The following is a 21,426-nucleotide window of genomic DNA, read 5'->3' on the forward strand; positions in this document are numbered from 1 at the left end:
AAAAGTTTATTAAAGAGGCCATCCTTAATGGACTGGCCGACGCCAACATCTTAAGGGATAGCCAGCATGGGTTTGTTTTGGGTAGGTCTTGCTTGACCAATCTCATTTCCTTCTACGACCAGGTGACCTATCACCTGGACAAGGGAGAAGAGATTGATGTCATATATCTTGACTTCAAAAAAGCCTTTGATCTGGTTACCCATGATCGCCTCTTGGAGAAACTGGCCAATTGTCGCCTTGGGTCCTCCACGATCCACTGGCTGGAAAATTGGCTCCGGGGTCGGACCCAGAGGGTAGTAATTGATGGAAGTCACTCATCGTGGTGTCCTGTGACCAGTGGGGTCCCCCAAGGCTCTGTCCTTGGACCCATACTGTTCAACATCTTCATTAATGATGTGGACACTGGAGTCAGAAGCGGACTGGCCAAGTTCGCCGATGACACCAAACTTTGGGGCAAAGCATCCACACCAGAAGACAGGCGGGTGATCCAGGCTGACCTGGACAGGCTCAGCAAGTGGGCGGACAAGAATCTGATGGTGTTCAATGCTGATAAATGCAAGGTTCTACACCTTGGGAAGAAAAACCCGCAGCATCCTTATAGGCTCGGCAGTGCTATGTTGGCTAGCACTATGCAGAGACTGTCATCATTGACCACAAGATGAACATGAGCCTGCAGTGCGATGCTGCGGCTAGTAAAGTGACCAAAACGCTGGCTTGCATCCATAGATGCTTCTCAAGCAAATCCCGGGACGTCATTCTCCCCTTGTACTTGGCCTTAGTGAGGCCGCAGCTGGAGTACTGCGTTCAGTTTTGGGCTCCACAATTCAAAAAGGATGTGGAGAAGCTTGAGAGAGTCCAGAGAAGAGCCACGCGCATGATCAGAGGTCAGGGAAGCAGACCCTACAATGACAGGCTGAGAGCCCTGGGGCTCTTTAGCCTGGAAAAGCGCAGGCTCAGGGGTGATCTGATAGCCACCTATAAGTTTATCAGGGGTGACCAACAGTATCTGGGGGAACGTTTGTTCACCAGAGCGCCCCAAGGGATGACGACTAGGTCGAATGGTCATAAACTACTTCAAGACCGTTTCAGGCTGGACATAAGGAAGAATTTCTTTACTGTCTGAGCCCCCAAGGTCTGGAACAGCCTGCCGCCGGAGGTGGTTCAAGCACCTACATTGAACACCTTCAAGATGAAACTGGATGCTTATCTTGCTGGGATCCTATGACCCCAGCTGACTTCCTGCCCTTTGGGCAGGGGGCTGGACTCGATGATCTTCCGAGGTTCCTTCCAGCCCTAATGTCTATGAAATCTAAATAATATCCTGTGTATAAAATCTCCAGGAGCCCTGGCAATGACAAAAAATTCATATGACCTTTATATTTTAATACCAGCAGTTGAAATGGAAGTATTGTGTTTGTCTTTGTTTCTGTCTACCAAAAAACTCAACAAATTATTCCAATGAGTCTCCCCTTCAACTTTCATATTGATCTAGCCTATAAAAATACTGAGATATGGAAGGAAATATTTGTCTTTGGGGAAAGGCTATGAAAGAAGATAAATTTTAAAAATCAATCAGCCTGATAAATAATAATACTTATATAATGTTTGGCATCTGAGAATCAAAAAGTGTTTTATCAAAAGTGTCTACATATTTTCAAATGGTAAAATTAAGGAATACTCAGGTTGAGGTAAATTTTTGAGGATTTCTTTGTTCTCAGAAAAGAAAGACAAATATAAACATATTTCTGAGAATATAGTATTTGCAGTTAAAACCATGGTTGATATGCAGAATTGCATTCCATTTCTTTTTCATGTTCAGGATATGCTGGTGTCTAAATGCATTAACTAAACATGAATTTTAGTAGGCTTTCTTTGAAAGTTGTCAGAGGCAATACATTTGCAGGATAGTATGGTTGAAGTACTCAACTTCTTGAAGGCAGCAGTCAGTGTGACAAGAAGTTTGGGTATTTCAGTAAAACTAAGCCTTTGACTGAAGTTGTTTGGGGGCTTCTACTTCCATCTATTAGGTAGGTAAGTCTAGTGAGTAGTGAATAGACTGGATGATTGAATGAACAGTTTTAGTGGACAGACCCAAACTAATTGGCCCAAACAAACTGTTCTTTTGAAATTTACACTGAGCTTCCAAACATTATGACTAGGGACAGACATTACACATAAACCAGTTTAAGTGATCAGAAACTGGTTTAAACCTGTAACAGAACAGGTGTTCAGTGCACATAAACCAGTTTGAAAATGGCTGAAGCTGGTTTAAGATAAACATGGTTGAATGTAGTGTATCAACTGATTTAGGTCAAACCAGTTTATGTAATGTCTGTCCCAGACTCCTTCCTGGTTTAAGCTAAACCAGTCCCCCAGCATCCCAGCCCTGGGCTGGGCTAGGCTGGGCTGGGCTGGGCTGTGTTCTCTGCTCCAGAGAACAGGGCTGGCTCCACCCCTCTGCTCCTTAGCCAGAGCTCCAGCAGAGACTGTAGGCTCAGCAGGGTCTTCCTGGCTCCCCCTGCCCCTCCTACCTCACCACTTGCTGCTCAAGCAGGGATTCCCTGCCCCCCTGCCCCACCCTCCATCTCCAACAGCACAAACCCTAGACATGTGGTATGCTAGCTACCACTGAGAGGTGTTGGTGTGTGTGTGTCTCCAATTTCACTGGGACAGGCAGACAGAACAGCATCTGCTTAGTGGTTTTTGGAGCTAATCAACAGGTTAGCTGGTAATGTCCCTCTGTTTCTTCCTTGGAAAAAGCTGTTTAAGAAGAACTTGAACTAATGAGAGAGGCTTTTGTTTTATTGACGAGCTGATAAACATTGTGTTATTAGCTCCCTGCTACTTCCCTCACCTGTCAAGTTTGCAGACAGTATTGAGAAGCAGGGAGAGGGAGCTTGAAAAGCTCAATATTATCAACAGATGCATGCACTACCTCAGAAGGCTAGCCAGGGGCTGGGGGCTGGCAACACTCCCACCCCTTTAGCAGTGAGTGGGGGAAAAGCCTGGGACGGTGCGGGCAGGGTTGAGGTTTAAACCCCTCCCCAATCAGAGGTCCTGCCAGGGCCTGGCCATGCTCCCCCTCAGTTCAGCACTATAAAAGGTAAGGGAGAGCTGCTGTAGCATCTCCTCATTTCTAGTCTGAACTGCTGCAGGCATGCACCTTCATTTCCTCAGTCCAGAGGGAATATCAGTGCAGTTGCAAACTGATTCAAGCTAGACATGTTAGTCTAACCTGCAAAGATTGAATCTATTCAGGCTCAGGCTTTTTGAATGACTGTGCCTAGACTATTGGTCTCCAAACAAAAGCCCTCAAGGTTGGTAAAAATTTAATTTTTTCTATTGGGAGACTGAAGCCATGACTGAAAAATTCCAGTATACTTGTGGGCAGGTAAACATAGAATATTACTCATACATCTTTTCACTGCTCTGCGTCTACCTGCACAACCAGCCCATACCTGCTAAGTTTTTTCTGTACTTTTCTATGTGCAACACCATACAATCACTGGGTGCATCTACATGTGCCCCCAACTGCACAGTTGGTACCGTGCAGTCATTTAGTACTTGCTAAAGCTGGTCTCAGCAGCGCACAGGTCGTATCTGACCCTACGTTGCCATAGCGATGAACTACTGAGCAGTAGCTCACTGCTACGGCAATGTAGCGGCAGCATCACAGTTAGTGCCCACTAATGCTGTATTGCCATAGCAGTGAGCTACATTGCCATCGCTCATAGCTACAGTGATGTAGCATCTCGTGTAGAGGTACCTATCCACTGTGTATTATTTGTAGCACCAAACAAAATCTCTTGTAATACAGATGTACTTTAGGTCTGATTGTCTGATGCTAAACATTAATGTTTTCTTTCATATTCTGTTTCATAGATTTCATAGATGTTAGGGCTGGAAGGGACCTCAAAGATCATCAAGTCCAGCCCTCTGCCCCAGGGGCAGGAAGTCAGCTAGGGTCAAAGGGCCCCAGCAAGATAAGCATCCAAGCATTTCTTGAATGAGTCCAGAGTAGGTGCCTGCACCACATCCGGAGGGAGTCTATTCCAGGTCCTGGGGGCTCAGACAGTAAAGAAACTTTTTCTTATGTCCAGCCTAAAATGGTCTTGTAGGGGTTTATGACTGTTGGTTCTTGTTTTTCCTTGGGGCTCTCTGGTGAACAGATGTTCTCCCAGATCCTGATGAACACCAGGTCCCCCCTGAGCCTGCGCTTTTCCAGAATGAAGAGTCCCATGGCTCTCAGCCTCTCTTCATAAGGCCTATTATCTTGCCCTCTGATCATGTGTGTGGCTCTCCTCTGGACTCTCTCAAGCTTCTCCAAATCCTTCTTGAATTGCGGAGCCCAGGGTTGGATGAAGTACTCCAGCTGTGGCCTCACAAAGGCCAAGTACAGTGGGAGGATGACATCCTGAGATTTACGTGAGAGCATCTATAGATGCAAACCAGGATTTTGTTTGCTTTACCAGCTGTGACATTGTATTGGTGGCTTGTGTTCATTTTGTGGTCAATCATGACCCCTAAGTCTCTTTCAGGAGTGGTGCTAGCAAGCATAGCACTGCCGAGCTTATAAGTATGCTGCAGGTTTCTCCCCTCCCTGAGGTGGAGTACCTTGCATTTATCGGTATTGAACATCATCAGGTTTGTGTCCGCCCACTTACTAAGCTTATCCAGGTCCGCCTGGATCACTAGCCTGTCCTCAGGTGTGGACACTGTGCCCCAAAGTTTAGCGTCATCGGCGAACTTAGCCAGTGTGCTTCTGACACCAATGTCCACATCATTGATAAAAATGTTAAAGAGAACCAGTCTGTTGCAGGGCACCTCGGTACCCCTGCTCCTAGAAAGAAGGAACTGCCAGGGAGCGAGTGAGCGCGCCCTGGCCTGACATAACGAGCCCAGCTGAGGCTTGTTCAGGTAATGAGCGCAGCTGCGGGTTGCCGGAGCAACCAAGCGGAGCCAGCTGCCTGTAGGGGGCAGGGCCTGGCCCTTATAAAGCCCAGGGCCGAAGCCAGGCTGGCAGTTCTCTGCCAGCAGCCGGAGAGGCAGGAGCTCCCTTGGCCGAAATATGGGAAGGAGCCTAAGTTGCAAGTACAGCTCATGATAGCTCTGGAGGCTTGAGCTATGATGAGGAGTTATGGCCATGAGGCTTGCATTTGTGTTACAGCCTAGGGGCTTGTGGTGTTGCTTTGTGTTTGTGTTATTACACCCGGAGGCTTGGGTGAGGCTGTAGGGGTTGGAGGAGGCCTCAACTATAGGGACCCCAGAGAGTGTGGGGTGCCCTAGTGCCAAGAGGGCGCATTATCCTCAATTACTCGCACGCCAGTGCGTGAGCAACTGGCGGCGAGGAGCGCGGCCAGTGGGTCACGGGCGCAACCCGTAGGTTGCAGACGGGGACCTAGACCCCGGATTGCGTGTGGGGGAACATAGACCCCGAAGGCGCAGCTCTCATGCCACTGCGCGAGCAGCTGGCGGCGAGGAGCGCGGCCAGTGGGTTGCGGGCGCAACCCGTAGGTTGCGGACGGGGACCGAGACCCCGGATTGCGTGTGGGAGGAACATAGCCCCTGGCCCCAGGACAGGGGCGGTATTACTGAGGAGCCCAGTGTGGGCGCGGCGAGCCCCAGAGAGGGGGAACGCCCTTGTGTACTATTGAGTAGCCCAGTGTGGGCGCACGGGCATAGCGAGCCCAGCTGCAGGCTAGTGCAGCAATCCCCCTCAGACCAAGGCAGGGCTCTGCGGTTGCCCCTGAGAAGACAGGGAGTAGCAGCGCGGGGAGCCAGAGTCAGGGAGGGTGTCCGTGCGGTTGGCCCATAGGACCGGAGGCCCGCTGGAGAGTCCCGGAGCGGAACCACACCGGCAGGGGAGGCCCAGAGTGGGCTAGACAGGAGTCCCAGCAAGAGGCTGGGCACGAGAGAGGGAGCCCAGAGTGGGCTACATTAGAGAGGAGGCCCGGGAAGCGGGTGTATAGACCAAACAACGTCCTTTACATCTGCGAGGCTTGGGGCGTGGTATCAGGGGAGGTAGGAGCCACGCATAGCCCATAAGGCTAGGGCGCTTGGGTAGCGCCCATTATACGGGGAGACCCACGAGGGGTCCAGGAGCTGACAGGCCCGAGGTAACACAAGGTAGCCTCCCTATTACATATATTCCATCAAGACGTGGCGGGCGAGAATGGAGGGTGCCCTCGGGCCAGAGTAGCGCGGTGAGAGGGCCTCAAGGAGATCACGGCCCTCCGCGAGGACCCCGCCGTGACACAGTCCAAGGACAGAGACTTGGGGGACGCCAGTGGTCACGGAGTGTCATAATGACTCGCTGCCATCGACCACTACTCTCTGGGTCCGACCTTGAAGCCATTGTCCCAGCCATCAGACTGCAATGTAGCCAAGGCCACAGTCGGACAATTTTTCCATGAGGATGTCTTGGGACACCAGATCAAAGGCTTTTTTAAAGTCCAGGTATATGACATCAATCTCTTCTCCCTTGTCCAGGTGATACGTCACCTGGTCATAGAAGGAGATAAGATTGGTCAGGCAAGACATACCCACAACAAACCCATGCTGGCTATCCCTCAGGATGTTGCCCTCAGCCAGCTTATAAAGAAGGGTCTCCTTGATAATTTTCTCGAGAATCTTACCAGGGATTGATGTCAAGCTGATTGGCCTATAATTCCCGGGATCTACTTTCCGCCCTTTCTTGAAGATGGGTACCACATTGGCCTTCTTCCAGTCTTCAGGCACCTCACCTGAGCACCACAAATTTCAAATATTTTTGCCAATGATTAGATTATGACACCTGGTAGCTCCTTGTGTACCCTAAGGTATAGTCTGTTAGGACCAGCTGACTTGAAAGTGTCCAGCCTCTCAAAGTGATCCTTTACTAGATCAACACCAGTGCTGGGCATAAATACACCCTCTGCTTAGCCGTCCCATATCTTGCTAGGCAGGGCGGTCCCATTGGACTGATGAAAGACCGATGTAAGTACACATTAAGCAGGTTGCCCCTTTTCTGGGTGTCAGTTATCAGCTGTCCCGTTTGATTCAGCAGGGGTCCAATGTTACCCTTGCTTTTTTCCCTGACTTGCTACATATGTGAAAAAGGACTTTTTGTTATCCTTGGTATGTGAAGCCAGATGGAGCTCGGTAGCAGCTTTGGCTTTCTTGATCTGCTCCCTGCAGGTGCACACCAGTGCTGAGTACTCCTCCTTGGTGGTAATTCCAACCTTCCATCCTTTATAAGTCTCTCCTTTGAGGCGTAGGAGGTCCTAAAGTTCCCTGCTGAGCCAAGGGGATTGCTGCACCCTTTTGCTACCCCTCTTCCAAGATGGGATGGCCATACCTTGTGCTGTCAGGATTGCTCCCTTGAGGAGCAGCCACTCCTCTTGGACTCCTCTTCCAGTTGAGTCATGGTCCCTTAGGACCTCAACAATGAACCTCCTGAGCTTGTCAAAGTCAGCTTTCCTGAAGTCGAGGACTTCAGTATTGCTGACTGACTTGCTAGCTTTGCAATGGATAGTAAAGGTGATCAACTCATGGTCACTATCACCCAACTTCCCATCGATTCTTAGGTCACTGACTACGTCACCCTCTTTAGCCAGTACCAGGTCCAAAAACACTTTCTCTCTCATCAGCCCATAGACTTCTTGAGTCAGGTAGAGCTCATCCATGCACATGAGGAAGCTTTGCAACTGATCAGATTTGACTGAGTGCTCTTCCCATGAGATGTCTGGGTGGTTGAAGTCTCTCATGACAACCAAGCACCAAGAGCATGGAGCCTCAGCCAGTTCTCTGGTGAATTCCTGGTCCAGCTCTTGTTTCTGGTTAGGAGGTCTGTAGTAGACTCCTACCATGATGTGCCCTGAGCCATGTTGCCCATGTATTTTGATCCAGAGACTCCAGTCATCCTTCCTGGGTGCCAATATCAATTTGGAGGGGCGTGTAGCTGTCCTTGACATAGAGAACTACACCCCTACCCCTTTTATCTGCATGATCACACCTGTACAGGGTATAGCCATCTATACCTGTGGCCCAGTCATAGGTGGAGTCCCACCAGTTCTCCATTATCCCTATGAGGTTGTAGTCATTCTTGTTTAGCAGGAAGACCAGTTCATCCTGTTTATTCCCAAGGTCCTGGCATTGGTGTACAGGCACGTAAGTTTCCCACTGGGTGCCCTTGCCTTCCCTACGGATTGCTCTGGGGCTGGGGTAAGGCTGTGTTCCCTTGAGTGCCTTAGCCTGCTGGGTTTACAAAAGCTGCCCAGTGGGCTTGCAGTGGTGGTAGTCCCCCCCATCCCCCAGTGGGCTCAGTTTAAAGCCCGGTCGAGCAGGTCAGCAAGTCTGGCTGAGAAAAGCCTCCTTCCCAGCGGAGTGAGGTGGAGGCCGTCTCTTCCCAGCAGACCACTGCCTCTCTCACCAAAGAGCAGACTGTGATCGTGGAAGCTGAAGCCTTCACAATGACACCAGCGCCACAGTCTTTGGTTGACTACCTCAACCCATCTCTCCCTCCTCAGCCCATGACCCACAACCAGGAGGAGCAAGGAAAAGACCACCTGTGCTCCCAAACCCCTAAACCCTGCTCCCAGAGCCCTGTAGTCTCTCATGACCCAGCTGGGATTGTTTGGATGTTTCTTGGATGTATACACTGAAGTAGTGCCATGGTGTAATAAAAACTGTCTCTGTGCATTCATATATCCTCTGAATATCAGTGTGCTTGAAATGAAGAAGTAAAAGCTACAATGCGTAATGGTATAAATTACAATCAGCATCTCTACAAGATATTGTGTACAAACAACTATGCAACAGCCATAGGCCAGATCACCCTTCCCCGTTTTCCTCTCATTTCACACGTGCAAATACAGATTTCTCAACTTACTGAAAGAATGAGAACTCTGAAATGGTTTCAGTTCTGATACCTGCCATTCATGAAGCATGTTTATAAATTAGGCAGGGACAAAAGAAGAGTAATGATTAAGGTATTGGAAGATTGTCTCATAAGACTTATAGTACAGACTGCTCGCTGTCAAGTCCAGGACGATTGCCAAGAATGAAGTTTTGCCCAACTTACATGCCCAAGCCCAGAAGTTAGGCAGAATAGATGTCTTAGAAGTGTCCTGCCTCAGAGAACCTTACAAACAGTTTTACAGTACCTACTTTGCCTAATTGCTGGACTTGATTAAAGGACAAGACTTGATTCTTGTTGGAGGACTTAAGCTTATGGCACAGACTTGCCTATAATAAGACTTCAGGAGCTCATCCTGTTTAGTTTAACTATGATAAAGTTAAAGGGTGACCAGTTCACATATGTTCATGTAACCTCTGTGCGGAGCAATGCCTGAGTAATAGCTCCCAGGTTCTCTTGCCTAAATTGAACTCTAGTCAAGGAGAAATTGATCATTTTATATATGAGAAAGGAATAGGGGGTAGGGTATCGTCCTGTATAATCCTGAAGTTACTTCCTGAACTTCCTTGTCATCTCCTGGAATGTAAACGAAACTGGCACTTCATAACATGGTAATTTTTCACATTCTGTTTATTACAAAGACAATTACTAGAACCAATATGAATCATGATTCTTTGGTTCAGTAAAGGTCATCTAGCACCATCTATAACATTAAAATAAGCAGATAATAAGCACCTGTGACAAAAGACTATATTTTCACCATAAGCTGCAGCTGAGATCATGATTCCCCTTTTTTCAACAATCTTCCATGACATCTGTAAAACCACCATTACTGAAATGCACAGCCATTAATACAGGCACAGTCTGGGCTAGTTTGGCCAGGATGGCTGCTCTCTGGAATGATGACAAAAAAGCCAGATGATCAAGTGCATAAACAAACAGAACTCTGATATATCTTTGCTGCTATACTGATATAGTAAATATTAGTGGCACCCTATTAGCATATTTGGCATTTGTGGTCCTTTCTGAAATACATTCCCTTTCATGTCATGTAGTCACAGTGCATTTTATTGGCAGAAAACAATGGTGACATGGCCTGCAGAACTTCGTTAATGAAAATATTTTTCCACTGATCAGTATGCACATTGAACAGAATAATGGTTTCGGCTGCATTCCTTGAAATACAGATAAAGTGATGTTACGAATATATAAATGATTTTGCTCATTATGGAGTCTGAAGACATCTTAAATGTCAGGTTTTCCATGACAGTATCCAAAGAGATGCCTCACTTTCAAACTTGGTTTATGACATTTATTCAATTAGAACTCTATGTCCTTTATTAGGAGTTACACCTTAAACTGGGAGCAGGCAATTATTTGGGCTGGCTGGCCACTTAATGAGTTTTGGTGACCTGTTGAAGGCCACACCTCTCTCTCTCTCTCCCTCTCCCCATCCCTCCCTCCCAGGGCTGCGACCAGCATAGAAACCAAATCCTCCTGCAGCTTTAGCATGCCCCCCTACAGTGGCCAGAGTCCACGTGCCCCCAGTTTTATTGTACCCCCCTCTCCAACTTCCTTCAGTCCAGATCTGGCAACTGCCAGCCACGTCTAAAGCTGCCCAAATGCAGCCAACAGCTTTCAGGTTGGAGCTCCAGGTACTGCAGGTGGGAAAGGTGGGGTGAGGAGTGCTACAGCTGTGGGCCATGACCACTGCAGAAGACCTAAACCCACCTGCAGCTACAGCATGCCACACTCCAGTTCCCCTTCCCCTCCAATGCCTGGAGCCCTGACTCAGAAGCTGACGGCCATGTTTGGGCAACTGTGGATGTGGCTGGCAGCTGCCAGGTCTGGACTTGGGGGAGAAAGGGGGCAGGTGTGCTATAGTTGTGGGTGGGTTCATACTTCCACTTCCATGCTGATGGCAGCCCCAGCCCAGAGAGAAAAAGAGAAAGAGGGTGCACCTGGCATGCTGGAAGCATCCCTGGCTGCCTGATACCCTGTGAATGCCTGCCTGTGGGCTGGATCCATTCACTTGGTGGGTGCCTGTCTGCAGGGCAGATCCAATCAGTTGGAAATCTGGATCTGGTCTACAGGCTGTATTTTGCCCATCCCTGACTTAAAATCTAATAATCTTGGCCAAGATCCCATCAATTCAATGTTTTCTTGGCCACAGGATTTACTGTTGCTACAAAATTGTGCAAACTTTCATTTTTAAAACAACTGAAGTTTCTAGACATCACAGTTGTTCTGAAAGCAAATGAATGGCATTATATATTTCCAAGTCAACAGATAACCTTAAAGATCAGCTCTGCTATATATTTTGCAATGTAAATTTTTAAGACTATTTTCCACAACAATGTCATTCTGATTTGAAATGTGACATTTTAAGGGCAGTTAACTTTCATTCATGCTAAGGGACCATGCTTTGTCTATTGCCCTCTTGCCACACAAAAATGTCTGACCCAAGTGTAACAGTACTTTCATTGTAAATTGGCTGACTTATCTGTGGTTATAGGCTAGTGCCTGATAATTGCTTTCATTCAATATGGTAGCCCACCCATGTTACAATGAGATTAAATCTCTTAAAAGCTGATAGTCCTCCAATGCCTTTCCACAGTTCCTCCGAGCTTTAGAATCATAGAAGATGAGGGTGGGAAGGGACCTCTGGAGGTCATGTAGTCCAACCCCCTGCTCAAATTAAGACCATCCCCAATTAGATCATCCCAGCCAAAGCTTTGCCAAGCTGGGTCTTGAACACCTCCAAGGATGGAGCTTCCACCACCTCTCTGCATAACTTTTTCCACTGTTTTACTAGCCTCCTAGTGAGAAAATTCTTCCTAATGTCTAACCGAAACTTCCCTTGCTGCAACTTGAGACCACTGCTCCTTGTTCTGTCATCTGCCACCACTGAGAACAGTCTAGTTCCATCCTCTTTTGAACCTCCCTTCTGAAAGTTGAAGGCTGCTATTAAATCCCTTCTCAGTCTTCTCTTCTCCAGACTAAATCAGCCCTGTTCCTCCAGCCTTTCCTCATAAGTCATGTCCCCCAGCCCCATAGGTGGCAGGAGAAAATATTATTGGGAGGACTTGAGGTATGGGGGTGGAGGATGGTGCAGGGTGCACCTGCTTGACCCCCGCCCCTCCCTACCGCAGAGCAGTTGCAGTGGAGCATGCAGCAGGGGCACCAGATACGGCACTGCAGCAGCAGGGCATGACGGTGGCACTCAAGCAGTGGAGCTGCATTTGTGGGGGCTAAGCCCCATTAGCCCTGGCCTTCTGCCGCCTATGCCCAGCTCCCTCACCATTTTTGTTGCCGTCTAGTGGACTTTCTCCAATTTCATAGAATCATAGGACCGGAAGGGACCTGCATATTTCTATCTTTGGTTGTTTCCAGAGTAGAGGGTCCTTATTTTAAATATAAAAGTAGCTCTAGGAAAAGCCAATTGCCTCCTTTTACCATTTATTTGTTGCAAGTCTACCCTACTTCACATTTCATAGTACCTCCATTATTAAAGATGTATATTTTTACCTCCATTACTAAGGATATAAACATGTTTTCCTCATTGGTGCTAATGAGATTCAAACAAATTTTATGCATTAAGTAGATTTTTTTTGGTGGAAAGGGATGACATGATTCAGGTAAAACAGAACCAGTGATCTAAATTTTACTAAAATATTCAGTTCAGAAACAATGGAAGGTTCTATTTGAAGGAAGGAAACAATAGATTAACTTTTCTATTTCACTGTTTTTCCTGTTCAGGTCAAATCTGAAGTAAATCAGACTGCTGACCTGTCTGAGGTTCTTAGTCACCAATATCTACACCATTACTGATAAAAATATGCTAACATATATAAAGGATAAAGATGTGCCCATGAATATGTAAAATACAAAGCAATCATCATATGCATTACAAACATATTTCATCTCTTCTGGGACTAGCTGTATTATGTGGAGGCAGTACTGTACTCATAGCAATGTGCATGATTCAAGCTTCCCAAATGTTATCTTTCATGGCCAGAGTTCAAATGTTTTTTGTCTGAGTGTTTAACAATTATGTGCTTTTCTAATTAGCTTACTGTCATATTTAAAACCAGAAACAATTTTATTCTTTCAGATGTTTATGACCATCTACCATCCATTTTAATGGGATAGAGATAAAAGACGCTGGGAAAAAGATTGCAGAATTTCTGCTTCAAATTTGAGATTCTGGTTTAATTGGATGCCAGGCCAGACTGAAATTTAAATGGACCTTTATACATCGTCTCTCTCTCTTCTCAGCTTCTCTTCTTTCTGTTCCTGATCTTCTTCCCCCTGAGAAAACGTGAGTGTAACAAAAGCTGATCTAATATCTTTCCCATTCACTTTTGCTGCATGACAGAAGTTAGCACAAAAGAACATAAAAAGACGACAAGAAATTAGACAAAAGCTACTCCTACACCATGTTTTTCTTTTAATGGCACCTTTATTACAACAGAATGACCTGGAAAGCAAACATAAATCTATCCAGCAGTGATTGAAATATCTGAATTCTGGAAAACACTTGCACTCCTACCCCCAATTCTCTTATTTGGTTAAGAATCAAAAACTGAAATATTTATTTTTTGTCAGATTTTGCTGTTTTCTTTTTCCATTTTGCAACTGAAAATGGAGAAAAAGAAACAAATTAGAGAAAACAGAGGAAAAAGCAATAATGTGTGGTGGATTTCATTATCCTTTTTTTAGAAGAAAAGTAGAAATTCTCAGGTTTGTTGGAAACAAAAAATTGTAAAAATATTATTTTAAATTATTTTCAGAACATATTCTTACCATTTTCCAAATCGCTGTACTATCCATGTACTTAACTGGGTCTCTTCCATCCTTGGAAATGCTGTTTGGATCCTCTTTAAAAAAAAAAGAGAAAGAAAAAGAACTTCATGTTACTACTGTGCTGAAGATAGCTAGACAATCCTGAATGAAATGCAAATATGTCAGTGAAGTAACAAGAGTTTTACACCAAATTTACTGAGAATAAAATTTGCTGTATTATATTTTCCCAAGATAAATTTCACAATCTCATACTCAAAAGCACTAATTTAAATAAAATGTTCACAGGATGAAAGGGTGGGGAATATCTGATCTTAAATTGTAAGCATTTGTAGTTAGTTTCTGCGACACTTCTCCAAGTTAGTGTTGAATTCTGTAGCATGGTACCCCTCCCACTATCAATGCCCCCAACTTCTGTAGCCTGTTGGGAGCCTGGCTGGCCAGATGGAGCAGGCCCTGGGCTGTATGTCTGACACCTCTGGTATTGTAGTCCCAATCCAATTGACATCTATAGGGCTGTTTGTATAAATGCTTAACAACGTGAATAAGGGCTGCAGAACCTACCTTTTGTTATACAAGAGTCTTTCATATTTCAAGAGACTGTAGCTCTCAATAGAAATATTTATGATATAATATAGCTGAATGAAATCTGTGCAGCTTAGGCAGGATCGTTGTTTTACTCTGAGGTATTGCAAATAGCTTTGCTACTGAAATACTTATGTGATCACAGTGTGTTTATGAACCTCACAGACAGCATGTTTATGAGCTTCAAAGGCCAAGGGAAGGAGGTTGTATTTTTGTTTGGTAGTAAAATGACAAATAGCAAAAAGTAATCATCTTGTCTGTAATGCTGTCAGTAATATTATGTATTGCAAAAAGTTCCAGCAAAATTAGGAAATGTAGATAAATAGCAACCATGAGGATACTGTTAGCTAACTGCATCAATTTTAATATCTATCCAGCTATGGTGGTCCCTTTAGTAACCACGATAGTTTTAAATTCTATCAAGCTGAGAAAGGCTCTGCCATACTCTACTCAGAAACATTAAAGAAAATTAAAATGTAGTCACTCTGTTTTTTTTCATGATGCTCTCACTTGTTAAATCACAAATTACAGATATTTAGGTGCTTGTAGGTAGGAGTTATTTGATCATGTAAGTAGGTACAGATGATCTCACATTGTTATACTGCTTAAGAATAATATTTGATTTTTATTTAAATAAATGCCTGCTCTTAACTCCTGGTACTTATGAAAGCTTATGCATCTCTGATTTACCTAGTTTATAAGAGCAAATCTACCCTGCCTTTGCCTGACTTCAGACTAAGATGGCTACTACCTCTCCCTGTACACCCATCCTACCAACCCTTTTAGCTATCCAGCTGCCTCAGCCTCAGCACCACCAGACTCCAGCTGAGAAGAAGAGATTTCAGCCAGTAAGTATTTTATTATGTCATTCATTTCATTTGGTTTTTTTAGGAGTGATATTGTACTACATGCTATGATATGCAACTGGTGCTTGTTTTTTTATGGGAGCACACTGGATGCCACTATCTTGGGTAGTTGAGAACTAGTATTTTTCTTGATCAACAACATGCTCAAAATGTCAGCCTGGCTGGTGGGAATATGTTCATAATCACTGTTTTGTTATGCCCCTTTAAAAGTTCTCTGTTCCTGTCTGAAGAAGCCATGCTCCAAGTAGCCACATGCCATCCCTTTCTTTTTATCACTCCATCCTTGGTTCCTTACCTCTACCCACACCCCTATGTTCCCAAAAGGGTGACTGTGCTGGGGGCCAACTTGAAATCAACACTACTATAGCCAGTGAGTATTTAATGGCTCACTCTACCTCATCACCCATCCACCGTTCTACTTTTCATGGCCTCCTGCTGTGGAAACCCCACTTCCCTTCACTTTCTCCCTGTCCCCATTTGAAACATCAGATTAAAAAAGAAGAAATTTTACAATAAAAAAGTGTTCACTGGGTGCACCATAAACTAGGAAACATGCATTTCATGAAGTAAATTGCAAAGCATGTTGCAAAACATTTTGTAAGTATTTTCAAAGTAGAACATATAGCATGTCATCAGTAATTAAGGAAAAATTTCCTGAGCAAATCTTAACATTACAGTGCTTGAAAATACATGTGAATAGTAAGCACCAATCACGTTAACACGAGGTATGCTGAACGATCTCTGTAAATCTCCATTTGCTTCCCTGTGAGTTCTTTGTGCATATCCGCAGGGGACAGAAAATAGAATTTTAAGTACAGTCAATGTTCTATTACTGCTCTAACAATAAATGGGAGAGCTGCCTTATTGCTGATTCCTGGATAGGTAGCTAGTCATGAAGAACATCAGGTCTTCAGGGCCTGCAAAATATCATACAGTAGGGATGCACCCACACAAACAACATTACATATTCACTTGAATAGGAGTATAGAATATACGCTAAGAATTGCATCATGTGAATACATTTTATTTCAGTGCTCAGCAACCAAACTGAGCATGAATAAACCTCCTCGCCTCCATATAAACAAGCCCATAATAAAACACACAAACAATAAAAGGGAGAATGAACAGCATACATCTTCCCCTCTCTTTTACTGATATTTATCTAAAGAAGACTGAGTGTTAATTGGAAGAAAAAAGAAGGCTACTGTTCTTTAAAATATCTTTAAAAATCTGGCACCATCAGCGTACTGGACAAGATAGAGGAGGTTGGATAGATATCTGGCTGGGGTATTATGATCCCAGCACTTGTTCCTGCGCAGGGCAGGGGGTCAGACTTGATGATCTGTTCAGGTCCCTTCTGACCCTAGAAACTATTAAAATAATGATTTCTATTACACTAGTATAAATTTGCTAGGTACCTAAATGTACACGTGCAGTAAGACCACTAATGTCAGTGGAACTCTCTAGGTGTACACTACTCTGTAATTTTTAGGGTGAACTTGAAGTCACCCACACCCACCCTGGGTACATCTATACATGTGCATTTACTGAGTAATAACCAAAATTACTGTGCAGTATGGGCATACCTCTACATGTGCATGCCCATACTGTGCAGTACATGTGGTGACTTATGCTGTTTTGAGTGTAAATTTGATACCGGCAAATTTACACCTGATTAGTTACTGCACAGTAACGCACATGTATGTAGACAAGTTACTGTGCCATAACTCAGGGGGCCTCCTTGCTGGGTCTGCCCAGCTAGGTGCCAGCCTGAACCCAGCCCCAGGGCTCCTGGTTGTCCACCTCTCTTGGCTTCCATTTGGGACTAAAGTTAGTCCCAAGTGCTGGCAGCCATTTGGCTGGAGGCTGGGGCTCCCCCAGTGGCCACAAGGGCACATGGCAAGCTGCTCTGATCAGGGACCACATTTCGTCCCAGGTTGGCTGCACATGTAGGTGCCCCCCCTGAGTAGCATAACTGCACTTTTCCATCTACATCATGCTTTGCAGTCCACACCATAATTGTCTACATTGTGTGGCTTAAATACAAAGTAGAGTCCTTATAGGAATGGGTCTAGTCTTTCTTTTTGGGCTTGTCCTTATTTCTGGGCAATAGAGAGAGGAAAGGTATAAAGAAAAGCCAGAAAACAGGAACAGGTAATTATGAGATTGCTGCTGTAGGACTTTCTGCCCTCATGGCCTGTGGCACACGGATAAGTTTCAGTCCCCCATTCAATTGGGAAAGGCAGATTCAAAAGAATCTGAAGGTCAACAGAGTTTTTAGGGTCAGGCTGCTCTGCTCCTGGGGTCAAGATTAGGTTTAGACACTGGATATGGGATTTAGGATGAATTTAACTCCAGCCCTAGTTATTAGCATAGACATATCCTGAGAAACATGACCCTTAATATTAGTAGTTAAGGGGTCTGGATCTCACTGAAGTTCATAAGAACCAGGTACCTAAATATTAGGGCTGTGCAAAGCTTTGGTTGCTGATTCAATTCAGAAAATATTTGGCCCGATTCAGTGGCCAAATCTCCAAATCTGAATCAAATTGGGAGACCAATAAAAAGGTCTGAATCAATTTGAAGCCTCCGAATCAATTCAGAAAAGATTCAGCGGAGATTTGGAGATTTGGGCAGTCCATGCTCACTGCTACTGGGAGCTGTACCTGGGCTCTGTGCCGGTAAGTAAGGGGCGGATGGGGGGAGGGCCTGGGTGGGGCAGCCATTGACAGGGCTGAGAGAGCAGGTGGGAGATGGGGCCTGTTTGATTAGCAGATTTGGCCGATTCAGGGGTGGCCAAATCTCTGAATTGGATTCAGCTGAATTGATTTGGGACAGTGATTTGAATCATCGAATCAAATCACTGTCCCCTGAATCAGCTGAATCCAAAGTGAATACTAGCCGCTTTGCACAGGCCTACTAAGTATCTTTAAAAATCTGGCACTGAAATGCTTGTTTAATTCCTTTCTGTTTCAAAGAAAGAAGACTAAAAATATAGTATCTAACATGCATGTCAAAATATTCAATAAAATGTATCTAACATGCACGTACAAATATTATTTTATATATTAAAAATTGGGTTCCTCATGGGCATATATTTACATAGGTCCTTTCAAGTCAGTGGAGATATGCTGTTTTATGCCAGCAGAAGGTCAGACTTTCTTCTTTATGTGTTTGAGTATTTCTTTAGTGTCATTTAAAATAGTTAAAACCCTCCTGATTGTCTTGATAAACCCAGTCTTCTAATGCATTAAACTGCCACTTTATATTTACATACTGGAACATACTTTTATAAACCACCTCAAATATATAACAGCAGCATTAACATGGATATTTGCTGATTGGAAAATGTTTATGGAATCTTATTTATATTGCTAGCTAATGCACATGTCAATTTTTCCCTTTAATTTTAGCCATTGTTTGTCAAGGGAATTAACAAGAGGAAATGTAAATAGATATCAAGAAATTTTCAATTTTTTTACATAAAGAGAAAAATACTAATGTACCCAAAATGCTGTTATTGAAAGTACTATCATATTGAATCAAACAAGAGGACACCAACTCAAGTTCTTTTATATACAGGGCAACAGCAGACTATTACAATGAATACATTTGGTTAATTTGAGACTTTAAGGCAAACTACCTCACTCATTCTCACAAGGTAGCAACAAGTTTCATGCTAAATTCAGTGTAAATTGGCAGAACTTGATTGAAATAATCGGTTTTCACTCGTGGAGAATTTGATTTATTCTCAAAATACACCAGAATCATGGTTATAATTATAATAAATTTAACCTGTGTCACAGTCAGAACTGTGATGCTTTATAGATAAGAACCCTAAGCAAAACTTCAAAATGGTAGCTTTCCAAAGTGCCAGTAGCTACTCTGCTTTCCCTGTCAGTCAGCCATATTCCCTTCAGTTTTCTCTGTTTTGTTTACAAGGCAATCTGAGGTTGGATTGTGCTCTGGGTGCCGGTCAAGCCGGTCCAGAAGAGCGGTTCGGTAATGGGATCGTCAGGCAGGCGAGTGGATGGAGAAGGCCAAGATAGCGTATTTGGTAACAAGAATATTTTACTTACGTGTAGGTGGTGAATGATTGCTTAGTTACAGGTAATGGATAACAGGCAACTTGACAGAAAACGTAACAGGTAACAGGTAACGTAACAGGTAGCGTAATAGGTAGCGTAACGCGATGAGTCGACAGTTCGTGAATGCAGCGAGCATGCAACGGGAATGGGGTACGTCTGGAAGGTCAACGATGGGGAGACGTTGGAGGGTGGTCAGGCCACCAACTTGCCTCTGAGGTGTTCTCTGAGGTTTTCGACTTGGGCGGAAGTAGAATGAGCTTTTATACTGTGGGCTGCAAGTAAGGTGCCGGATAGTTGACATGGGGCATGCCCATATTTGGTGGCAATGTCAGTTACTCGGGGTGGGGTATGCTGCTCGCTCAATCTATTGTAACAGGAGCACTTAACTATTTAGAGGACTCGTGTATGACATGCCCCCTTGCTCATGGCACAATGGATACACGGTTTTGCTCAGACGACTACTTCGTCCATGAACTCGTCAGTGTCAAGGGGTTCAGGCAAATGGGTATATACAAAAGCCGATAACTTTACAAAACTGTCTTTGATAACTTGTAAAACACAACATCCCATACAAACAACCACCGCAATTGTAACAAATGGCAACAATACAGTGATAAGGAGAGTTAACAAATGCATAAGCCAAGAAGCCGTATCCCATCCCATCCAGCCGAAAATGTCGGCTAACCATCCCTTCCCGATCCCAGCGACGTTGTTGGTGTCTGCAGCAATTTGTTTTATGCGGTCGAGTTGATCTTCTAGTGGAATAGTAACGTTAGGTATGCTAATACAACAGTGTTCCCTAGACAGGTTAAGGAATTGACACACGCCTCCCAGATGTAGTAACATCACGTTGAGGGCTAAGCGGTTTTGCATGGTCATATGCGATGTAGCCTGTAATTGATGGTTTAATAACCAAAGGGATGTTTCGGTACTATTGGCTAGAAGCTCAACTTGTTCAGCTAACTTGGCAATAGCGACTCTCGCCTTGCCTATTCCTATTTCCCACGCAAAATAACCTTCAAGCACCCACACAAATTTTTGGTTGAATTTCTCGCCGTCTGTCAACTCGCTCCACACCGGAGCGCGTCGCTTATGGCGATGAAGTACGGCCGGACTACTCGGGTGAGATGTGTCAACACTTAAGGGGGGGCAGAGCATTACTGTACTCAAAAAGCATTGGACGCCCATTAGGGCGGCTGGGAGGTTAGTGTAAAGCTGCCCGTCCGAGCAAGCCCATAGCAGCCCTAAAGGGGCCGGCATACTAATTAATGCACAGCTTTGACCTTTCCATGTGATTAAAGCTACCTCATGTAGGAGATCAACCGTGTTGACGGGCGCGTCGTAGCCATGGCACCACTGACTGAGTCTGGCCGCCCTTAAGATGGGGTAAAAATACGAGCGCCAATCTTGGGCATCTGATACATTGATGGCTAGCGACCCGTTCCAAGAGACTAGAGATCGGGGCCGCTGAAGGACGGATGGACTCGGGCCAGACTCATCTCGTGCCCTCATTTTGTTCAGGCCTGGGGGAAGGGCTAGGTACCATGTTGGAGTAATGGCTGTAGGGTTCCAGGTTAACGAATTATCATCCCTGGACCACTTTACTCCTTCTGGGTTAATCCCCCACAGTATCTCTGAACACGCAATGTTATAGAAGAGCAGGACGGGGGCAGGCGGAAACATAGCCTCTGATCTGCAGACAGAGCGGTTCATTTTGGGTAGGGTCAAGTTACGTGGCCAGGAATACCAGTAATAGACGGCATGTTGGCGTCGTTGGTATGTAAAACTATGTTGGGCTACCATAATATTGGGGTTTGGATCGGTGTTCCGGGCTTTAAACCACTTATCAACATTAAGAGGGTATACAAACAGGGTTAACACTGGGCTGGTAACTGAAATGGGTAAGCGTATGCACGCAGTTAGTCCATCCCCGGTGTTGGTCGCCTCAGCCCACGTAGACAGCATAGTTAGCACAGTGTTCAAGTCTTGGGCTGAAACACTCGTGGCATGGCAGATGAAGATTACCCCGAGTACCGCCTGTATTCCTCTAGAAGGAAATCTCTTGTCTTCTCCCATCTTGTCGGAATGAGGGACCAATCGTGAATGCAGGTGAACGTCTTGTAGAGCCGGGGTAGTTCCTTTTACTTCTCATCATCGTCGATTTCCTTACCTAAGAACCTGTGGGAGA

This window comes from Alligator mississippiensis, chromosome 5 (assembly GCF_030867095.1).
Source record: "Alligator mississippiensis isolate rAllMis1 chromosome 5, rAllMis1, whole genome shotgun sequence".
Classification (NCBI taxonomy): Eukaryota; Metazoa; Chordata; order Crocodylia; family Alligatoridae; genus Alligator; species Alligator mississippiensis.